Source organism: Lathyrus oleraceus, chromosome 5, assembly GCF_024323335.1.
Source record: "Lathyrus oleraceus cultivar Zhongwan6 chromosome 5, CAAS_Psat_ZW6_1.0, whole genome shotgun sequence".
Classification (NCBI taxonomy): domain Eukaryota; kingdom Viridiplantae; phylum Streptophyta; class Magnoliopsida; order Fabales; family Fabaceae; genus Lathyrus; species Lathyrus oleraceus.
In genome coordinates this window covers 96,313,144-96,323,138 of record NC_066583.1, presented here as the reverse complement: position 1 = coordinate 96,323,138, position 9,995 = coordinate 96,313,144, and the positions used below count along the sequence as shown (strand labels likewise).

The 9,995-nt window shown below is 40.4% G+C and overlaps 1 pseudogene; it reads right to left on the bottom strand.

The window, feature by feature from the left end:
* Window positions 1–1,328: 1,328 nt before the first annotated feature.
* On the bottom strand, window positions 1,329–1,428 carry LOC127089203 (uncharacterized; annotated as a pseudogene).
* Between the last annotated feature and the right edge of the window lie 8,567 nt (window positions 1,429–9,995).

The following is a 9,995-nucleotide window of genomic DNA, read 5'->3' as shown; positions in this document are numbered from 1 at the left end:
CATAAAGAAGTTAAAATCAATAGAGCGAGAGTTTGAGATTTTAACTGGACAGTGTAAGTTAGGCATTAATTCTAGATCAGGGCGAGAGCAAGTTTTAGAGTTAATTAAATTCTGACCTTTTCCAAAAAGTATTTTTAAAGATTGAATGTGAGGACGAGAGTTAAGCATTTGGATTTGATTATATAACCTAAGTCAACAGAGCGAGAGTTTGAGATAAGGGTGTTTAAAACGGTCAGTATTTTCTTAAAAGGAGTTTCTGCAACTTTATTGTTTTCAAAATATGGTTTTTGACTTAATTATAAGTGACAGCTACATTAATATAAAATCATGGTTTATTCAACAGAGCGAGAGTTTGAGATAAAACCTTTAACCAATAAAGTTAACCGAAACGATTCATTTTAAAACCAAGAAACCGACAAAGACTTGATTCCCTAGTTTTGACGAACTACATACCGATATCCGTTTCATTAATATTTAATCTAGATATTAGTTTAGCTCTTAGTTTTTCCCCAAACAATCAAACATTTTCACCTTAGATTTACGTAGTAACATTAGATAACGGTATATCGATTCATAAGTCCCTGTGGGATCGATATCTTTTAAAACTACGCGATAGAACTGTGCACTTGCAGTTTGTATCCCATTCTCAACTCACCCAGTCGAGCGATCAAGTTTTTGGCGCCGTTGCCGGGGACTTCTATTTAATCGATATCGTAACTCTTCCGTTACGCTGTAGAGACTAAGGTTTCTTTTTCTTCTATTCTTTCTTTCGTTGATTTGTATGCCACGCACTCGCTCTCAAGGCGAACCGCTCTATTTACGAATCAACGATATCGAACTATATCTCCGAGTCTTACGACGAATTCGGGAATATCGTGCTGAGAACAATCTCCCTCCTATAGACCTTCCTGATTTCAAAAATATTTTTCCTTCGATACCCGAGATGGCAGAACCAGCTCGTGCTCTTAGAGATTACGCCGCTCCATCGCAAGATGAACCGCATTCAAGTATTGCTCCGCCCGCAATCGAAGCAAACAACTTTGAACTTAAACCTTCGCTGTTGCAAGCTGTGCAACAGAACCAATTCTCTGGAAATCTTACCGAAGATCCAAACCTTCATTTATCCGTATTTGTCCAATACGCTGATACTGTTAAAGCTAATGGTGTCACTTCAGAGGCAATTCGACTTCGTCTTTTTCCTTTCTCATTAAGAGATAGCGCTAGAAGATGGCTTCAATCACTTCCTTCCAACTCAGTCACCACATGGAACGAGTTGAAGAAAGTTTTTCTTGCCCGATATTTTCCGCCAAGCAAAACAGCTATGTTAAGAGCCCAGATAAACGGATTTAAACAGAAAGACAACGAGTCTCTTTTCGAAGCATGGGAAAGATACAAAGACATGATGAGACTTTGCCCACACCATGGTTTGGAAGACTGGTTAGTAATTCACACATTTTATAATGGTCTCTTATACAATACAAGGTTAACAATAGACGCCGCTGCAGGTGGTGCACTAATGAACAAACCCTATGCTGATGCTTACCAGCTTATCGAGAGCATGGCCCAAAACCACTATCAGTGGGGAACCGAACGAACAACGGTGGAAAAACCTCAACCGAAAACTGGCATGTACGAGATAAGTAACCTTGATCACGTCAATGCAAAAGTGGATGCTTTGGTCCAGAAAATTGAAAGTTTAAATGTATCACCTCCAGCCGCCGTGGTTGCTATAACTCCGAATTGCGAGGTCTGTGGAATCCAAGGCCACACTCCTGCGGAATGTCAACTCTTGACTGGAATCCAAGCAGAGCAAGTAAACTATGCTCAAGGAAGCCCCTACTCGAATACCTATAACCCAAATTGGAAGAACCATCCAAACTTTTCATATAAGAGTAATAATGCTTTATACGCACCTGGACAGTCTCCAAATCAAGCCCCATTTATACCTCCGGGATATCAGAAACCGAATCCTAACAATAATACCCCTAGAAAATCCAACTTGGAAATCATGATGGAAAACTTTATAGCATCCCAACAACAAACCAATAAAGATTTCTTAAACCAGAACATACACACTGGCGAACAACTTAAACAACTAGCAAGCAAAGTAGATGCCTTGGCTACCCATAACAAAATGCTGGAAACGCAAATATCTCAAGTAGCTCAACAACAAGCACCTACTGCTGCACCAACTGGTACATTCCCTGGACAGCCCCAACCTAATCCGAGAAGCCAAGCTCATGCAATTATATTAAGAAGTGGAACGGAAGTGGAAGGACCGTCTGACCCAAGGATAGAAAACCAAGACCCTAAGAAATCTACTGAGGAAAGTGAACCTAAGGAAAAGGAAGAGAGTAATAAGGAAACCCTAGAAAAGAAGGAACCTTATGTACCTCCACCACCTGACAAACCACCCATACCCTACCCTCAAAGGCTTGTTAAAACCAAAGATGTAGGCCAATTTAGAAAATTTGTTGATCTCCTTAAACAATTAAACGTTACAATTCCGTTTACCGAAGCTATTACGCAGATGCCCTCATATGCTAAATTCTTAAAAGAAATTCTTTCTAATAAGAGGAAACTTGAGGATAGCGAAACCGTTACACTCCCTGCCGAATGTAGCGCTATAATCCAAAACATGCCCCCTAAACTCAAGGATCCGGGTAGTTTCTCTATACCCTGTCACATAGGAAAATTTGTCATCGACAAAGCCTTATGCGATTTAGGAGCCGGAATTAGCGTTATGCCTTTATCCATATGTAAGAAACTGGAAATGGGAGAATTAAGACCGACCAAAATGTCTGTGCAATTAGCAGATCGTTCCATCAAATATCCTGTAGGAATCCTTGAAAACGTTCCCGTACGCATAGGTCAGTTTTACATTCCCACTGACTTCACAATTATGGACATTAGAGAAGATGATACTACACCTATTATACTAGGAAGACCATTCTTAGCAACTGCCGGTGCGATCATAGACGTAAAACGAGGACGACTCACCTTCGAAGTAGGTGAAGAGAAAATTGAATTCATTCTTTCCCAATTCTTGAAAGCACCTGCAATAGAAGATACATGTTACTTCATGGATATCATCGATGAATGCATAAAAGAAGCAGAGTCAGGAGAAGACAAATCATCAGACTATCTTTTAGAGGACAAATCTAACCAATGTTTAGCAATAACACCGGACCCTACGCAGTGTCTTAACAAACCAACCCCTGATTTGAAAACACTTCCCAAAAATCTGAGATATGAATTCCTAGACTTAGAACTTGAACGACCTGTGATAGTTAATGCAGATCTAAGAAGACTCGAAACAGAAAAACTCCTACATATCTTAAGAAAATATCCAACCGCACTAGGATACCACATAACCGATCTTAAAGGAATAAGCCCTTCTATTTGTATGCATCGCATCATGTTAGAAGAAGACTGTAAAACCTCTAGGGAACACCAGAGAAGACTAAATCCGATCCTAAGTGAGGTAGTAAAGAAAGAAATAACCAAGTTATTGGAAGCAGGTATTATATATCCTATATCTGATAGCAAACGGGTTAGTCCTGTACACGTTGTACCAAAGAAAGGAGGCATAACCGTTATTGAAAACGAAAAAGGAGAAACTATAACTAAACGAATCGAATTGGGATGGAGAATGTGCATTGATTATAGGAAACTAAACAAAGCAACCCGAAAAGATCATTTCCCTTTACCATTCATTGACCAAATGTTAGAACGATTAGCTAAACATTCACATTTCTGTTATCTAGACGGTTATTCAGGCTTCTTTCAAATACCAATTCACCCTGATGACCAAGAAAAGACAACATTCACATGCCCTTTTGGTACCTTCGCTTATAGACGAATGCCGTTTGGTCTGTGTAATGCCCCTGCAACTTTTCAAAGATGCATGATGGCAATATTCGCCGACTTTCTCGAAAACATCATGGAAGTATTTATGGATGACTTTTCTGTATACGGACAAAGTTTCGAAGAATGCCTTGAAAACCTGGAAAGAGTTCTTGAGCGATGTGTAAAAGTAAACTTAGTACTTAATTGGGAAAAGTGCCACTTTATGGTACAAGAAGGAATTGTTTTAGGACACATCATCTCGAACAGAGGAATTGAAGTAGACAAAGCCAAAATAGAGGTAATCGAAAATCTTCAACCCCCAAGAACCGTGAGAGAAGTACGAAGCTTTTTAGGACACGCCGGTTTTTACCGACGATTCATCAAAGACTTCTCTAAGATAACTAAACCCTTAACCGGACTGTTGATGAAAGATGCTGAATTCATATTCGACGATAACTGTTTAAAAGCATTTCAAACTCTTAAACAAGCATTGATCTCCGCACCCATTATGCAGACACCAGACTGGAATGAACCATTCGAAATAATGTGCGATCCAGTGATTATGCTGTAGGTGCTGTTCTAGGACAAAGAAAGGATAAAAAGCTTCACGTTATATATTACGCTAGCAGAACCCTGGATGAAGCGCAAATGAATTATGCCACAACCGAGAAAGAACTCCTAGCAGTGGTATTTGCGCTAGATAAATTTCGTTCTTACTTGGTAGGAGCCAAAATAATAGTTTATACCGATCACGCTGCTATCAGGTACCTTTTAACAAAAAAGATGCTAAACCTAGACTCCTAAGATGGATCTTGTTGCTACAAGAATTCGACTTAGAAATCAAGGACAAGAAAGGAACTGAAAACGTAGTAGCAGACCACCTCTCTAGACTTGAGAACCTTGAACCGGAAAGAACATCAATTAATGATGATTTCTCGTACGACAAACTTATAGCTACTTTGGAAGAGAACAACTCCGACATACAAGTAGAAACCACCTTAGCTATATCTGTCACACCATGGTACGCTGATCTAGTCAATTATTTAGCTGCCGGAATAGTTCCACCTACTTTATCTTACCAGCAGAAGAAACGATTCTTCCACGACATAAAACACTATTACTGGGATGATCCCTTACTTTTCAAAAGAGGCCCCGATGGTATTTTCCGTCGATGTATACCCGAAGAAGAGGTAGAAAATATAATCCAACACTGTCACTCTGCTCCTTATGGTGGACACACAAGTACATCCAAGACCTGCTCTAAAATCCTACAAGCTGGCTTTTATTGGCCAACTATTTGGAAGGACGTGCATACGGCTATTAAGGAGTGTGACAGATGTCAACGCACGGGAAACATATCTAGACGTGACGAAATGCCACAAAAAGGTATTTTGGAAGTAGAGATTTTTGACGTGTGGGGGATAGACTTCATGGGACCTTTCCCATCCTCTTTCGGTAACAAATACATACTCGTGGCAGTTGACTACGTATCAAAGTGGATCGAAGCTATAGCTTCTCCAACCAATGACACCCGAGTAGTAACTAGACTCTTTAAAAATATAATATTTCCGAGATTTGGCATCCCAAGAATAGTAGTCAGTGATGGTGGATCACACTTTATATCCAAGGTACTCGAAAAACTACTACTTAAATATGGAGTGAGACATAGGATAGCAACACCTTACCACCCTCAAACCAGTGGACAAGTGGAAGTATCTAACAGAGAAATCAAGCAAATACTAGAAAAAACGGTCGCCACTTCAAGGAAAGATTGGTCATTGAAATTACCAGAAGCCTTGTGGGCATACCGAACTGCTTATAAAACTCCCATAGGGACGACCCCATTTAAGCTCATTTATGGAAAATCCTGTCACCTCCCGGTAGAATTAGAACATAAAGCCTATTGGGCTATTAGAAATTTAAATTTGAATTATAAAGCCGCCGGTGAAAAGAGAATCCTTGACATAAACGAATTAGAGGAACTCAGAAGAGACGCCTATGAAAATGCCAAAATCTATAAAGAAAGAACGAAACAATGGCATGACAAGCGTATATCAAGGAAAATCTTCAAGCAAGGCGACGCAGTACTTTTATTTAACTCTAGACTAAAGTTATTCCCGGGAAAACTACGATCCAGATGGTCAGGACCTTTTCATATCACTAAAATCTTTCCCAGTGGAGCGGTAGAAATAAAAGGACAATCTACAGAACCGTTCACCGTAAACGGGCAACGTCTGAAACATTATCACTATGCGGAAACCAACGAGGATTCGCAAATTCTACACTTAGACGAAACGCCCCCAGGACCCATCAATTATATTTAACAGTTTCTTTGTCGAGCTTGCGACGTGTAAACAAAGCGCTTGGTGGGAGACAACCCACTAATTAGTTTGCTATTTTCTTATTCTATTATTATCATTTCACTATTTTCTTTCTTAATTATTCTTTTAATTTTTTGTTTAGTATTCATTCTTTATTTATTCAAAAATATAAAAAAATATAATAATAATAATTTTTCTTTCTTTCGGCATTTGGCCAAATCCTGACTTAAACTCATGTCTTCTTTTTCTCTAGCTAGCACTAACCAGATGGGACATATTGATCGTATGGGTATCAAGTTCAGAGGAATGGCTCAGAAACAAAAGTTTGAAGAACTAGCCACTAGGGAGATGCTACCTAGTCTTTATGCTGATGATTGGGCGATGACTGCCCTTGGATTGAGCCAGAGTGTCCTGTATCTGCTGAATCAGATAGGATGGGAGACATCCCCTATCCTAAGACATTTCACCACCTACCGGAGGCTCACACTAGAATTCCTTAGTTCATTAATCTATCTACCTAGCCGTGGAAAAGGAATTAGCAGAGGTTTTATTCAGTTCAGAATGTTCAACATGGAGTACCAATTTAATATTAGAGACTTTACCAACCTTTTGGTTTTCCTACCTCCCTTGATACATTCACTGTAAGCCAGGAAGAACTTTTTGAATATAGAGAGCTTGAACACTTTTGGGGTAAGCTGACTGGAAATGATGAGCCCGAAGAACATGAGTTTCTCTCTGGAAACATACACAACCCGGCTTTTCGCTATTTCCATAAGATCCTGACCCACACTTTATTTGGGAAGAAGCCAAATAGTACTTCAGTTTCACGTGATGAACTCTTCATCATATTTTGTGCTTCCCAGAACCGTCCAGTAAACGGTGCTACTTTTATGTTAGCTAATTTGGACCACCTTATCCAGGATGAGCGAGCACCCATTAGAATAGGCGGTTTGATAACCATGATAGGTAATGCTATTGGATTGCGTCAGCCTATGCTTGACCTGAACCCTTTTTGTGGCATTACTACTATGAGTATACCCTTCCTCTTCAACACTATGTTCATAGCGAACTTAGGGTCTGATGAGTTTGAGCTTATGATTGATAACCAGGTTCTTTGCTTATTCACCATGCCCGATCCTAGGACTAGCGTTCATAACAGCAGTAACTGGCTTTACAACCTGAACGAAACCCCTACTCCTGCTAGATCCACTGAATCCATCCAGGACTATGAGATTTGTGATGACTATGAGCACTATGTTGACCATATCTCTCATGCTGAATCTGACCCTCAGACACCTTCCGGCTACTATGATATTGATCCTCCTCCTCAGCCTGTCCTGACCGAAGAATCAGCCATGCCTGATCTCCGACATCATATGCCAGGAACAGATATTAAAACCGTCATTGAAGCCTTGATGTCAGAGCATCACGCCCTCAGGGAAGATTTCCACAACTTGAGGCATGAAGTCCTAGAATACATGAGCAGCACGGCAAGTCAGTTACGTATGTTGCGGCATCGTGTTAACTCTTTTGCTCCTCCGGCCAGAGATCGTACAGAGGGATAGAGTTTAGTTATTTTCCTAAAGTGATTTAGTTTTAAGTTAGATTTATTTATTAATGTTATTTGAATTCATGTTTATTTCTCTTTCATTTCATTGTTTTCCTTCCCTGTAATACATTATGATCATTTTTATTGAAGCTGTTTAGTTAATTTTATTATGCAATGGCTATTATGCTCTACTGTTGTTACCTATTATTATTATTATACAAAGCAAGTAAGCGTGCGCAATAAATTAAATTGCAGACTAAACTGATCATAAACAGAATGAAACATTAAAATACGCTACCAAAGTAATTATGTGAAGCGCTGCTGAATGCCCTGCCAAAAAGAACTGTGTGACGAGCGTCACACACTCCATGACGAACGGCACGCATAACTCCTGTTACGAACGTCACACCCTTGTGACGAGCGTAACGCCCCTCAGACATGTGAACGTTAGGGAGCCGTTGGAGACGAACTTACACCCCTTACCTTTTTACATTCCCCATTCACTTTTCATTTAACCACACTTAATTACTCTTCAACCACTTTTTCATTCTATCTTCCAATCCTTCCCCTATAAATACCTACCAAAACCTCCTTCATTCACCACAAACAATTCTCTCATATCAAATATACAATTCTTTTCCACTCCAAATCACTCCTTCAAAATTCATCACAATGGCGGGAAATCAAAATTTCGGAAATATCATCTTCCGATCCGGAGATGACAACTATCAGCAAGAGCAATTCGAGCGCTTCCAGCAGCGAGGCGTCGTTTCCACCAGGTACCCCGATTTACCTTGCTTGCAACAATTAGGCTTACTCCAAGGTATCGAGTGGATGCTCCGTAAAGCCGATTTAACCTTCCTTTGCACTCATAACCAACCCACCTACCCTTCCCTAACCTTAGAATTCCTAAGTTCTTACGACTACACCACCCCCGCCGGTGAAGATGAATTTCTGACCGGTACCGCAACCTTCCGTATGTTGAACACCGAGTACTCCTTAACCCAACGCCAATTGAGTACCATGCTACATTTTCCCACAGAAGGTCTGCTTCATGCCAGAATCCCTCCAACCTCAAACTGGAACACAGTTGGCGTTTTTGGCCTTTTTAAGAAAATTACCGGTATAGATACCTACAACTGGGAAGAGCTCCTTCTCTCCCATATACATAACCCCACCATCCGTTATTTTCTCCGCATCCTGCAAAACACACTTTTTGGAAGACCAAACAACAGTAAGGTCAACTCAAAGGAGTTATTTTTCCTCCAGTGCGTTTTCGAACCGGATACTCAGGTAAACGCCGCCTCTTTTCTCTTTCATCATATCCGCACCTTATGTGCTAGAGGCCGGCAACCCTTTATAATTGGTGGATTAATAACATCCATAGCACTTGGCCTGAACCTAGGGGATAAACTCCAAACTTTAGAATCCCTACCTCCCCTGTCTATGGATATCAGCTATTGCCGCTCCAGCCGCCTGATTAAAAACAGAGTAGGCGGAGGATATTATCTTATGGTGAACAACCAGGCAGTCCCAAGCGTTGTTCTACCAAATACTGGCCTCACTGATGTCACAAACCCCGACCGCCACCTCTATGATCTAAACGCTCCCGAAGCCACCGAGCCTTCACAAACAAACCCGCCCACAGACGAGTTTGAAACAATGGAGCAAGGTGATCATCCTCCTACACAACATTCAGTCCCGCTCAACCCTTCCGGTAATGCAACTGGCCCATCCTCCCAACGTCGTCGACGAAGAAGGCCTGCAACCAACGACGACATTATGGATGCTATCGATGGAATGCAGGCACAGAATGTCGAGATGCTGCAGATGATGCATCAAATGCAACAGCAACACGACGCTAGGAATGCCATAACCGACCAGCGGTTTACTGAGTTGTTCAGCAGGTTCGACAACTTAGACTTACGTCAGAGATCACCAGGTCCAAGAACCAGAGGCGGAAGACAACCTTAGTTGTAGTTTCTTTTTCCTTTCCATCTTGTATTTCATTTCCTTAAAACATTGGGGACAATGTTTAATTTAAGTATGGGGGGGTAAACTTGTTCCTTCCATTTCCATTCTTCAAGTATGTTATTTTCCCTTTCATTGTTATTTCCCTTTCTTATTATGAAAAAAAAAATTATTATAATATATATTTATTTTAAGTCAAGTCCCTAGTGTGAAAAATTCTTATTATCTATTCCCCTCAATTTTCTTGAGCCATAAAAAAAAAAAAATAAATAAATAAAAAAATTTCAACACACCCAATAAGCATA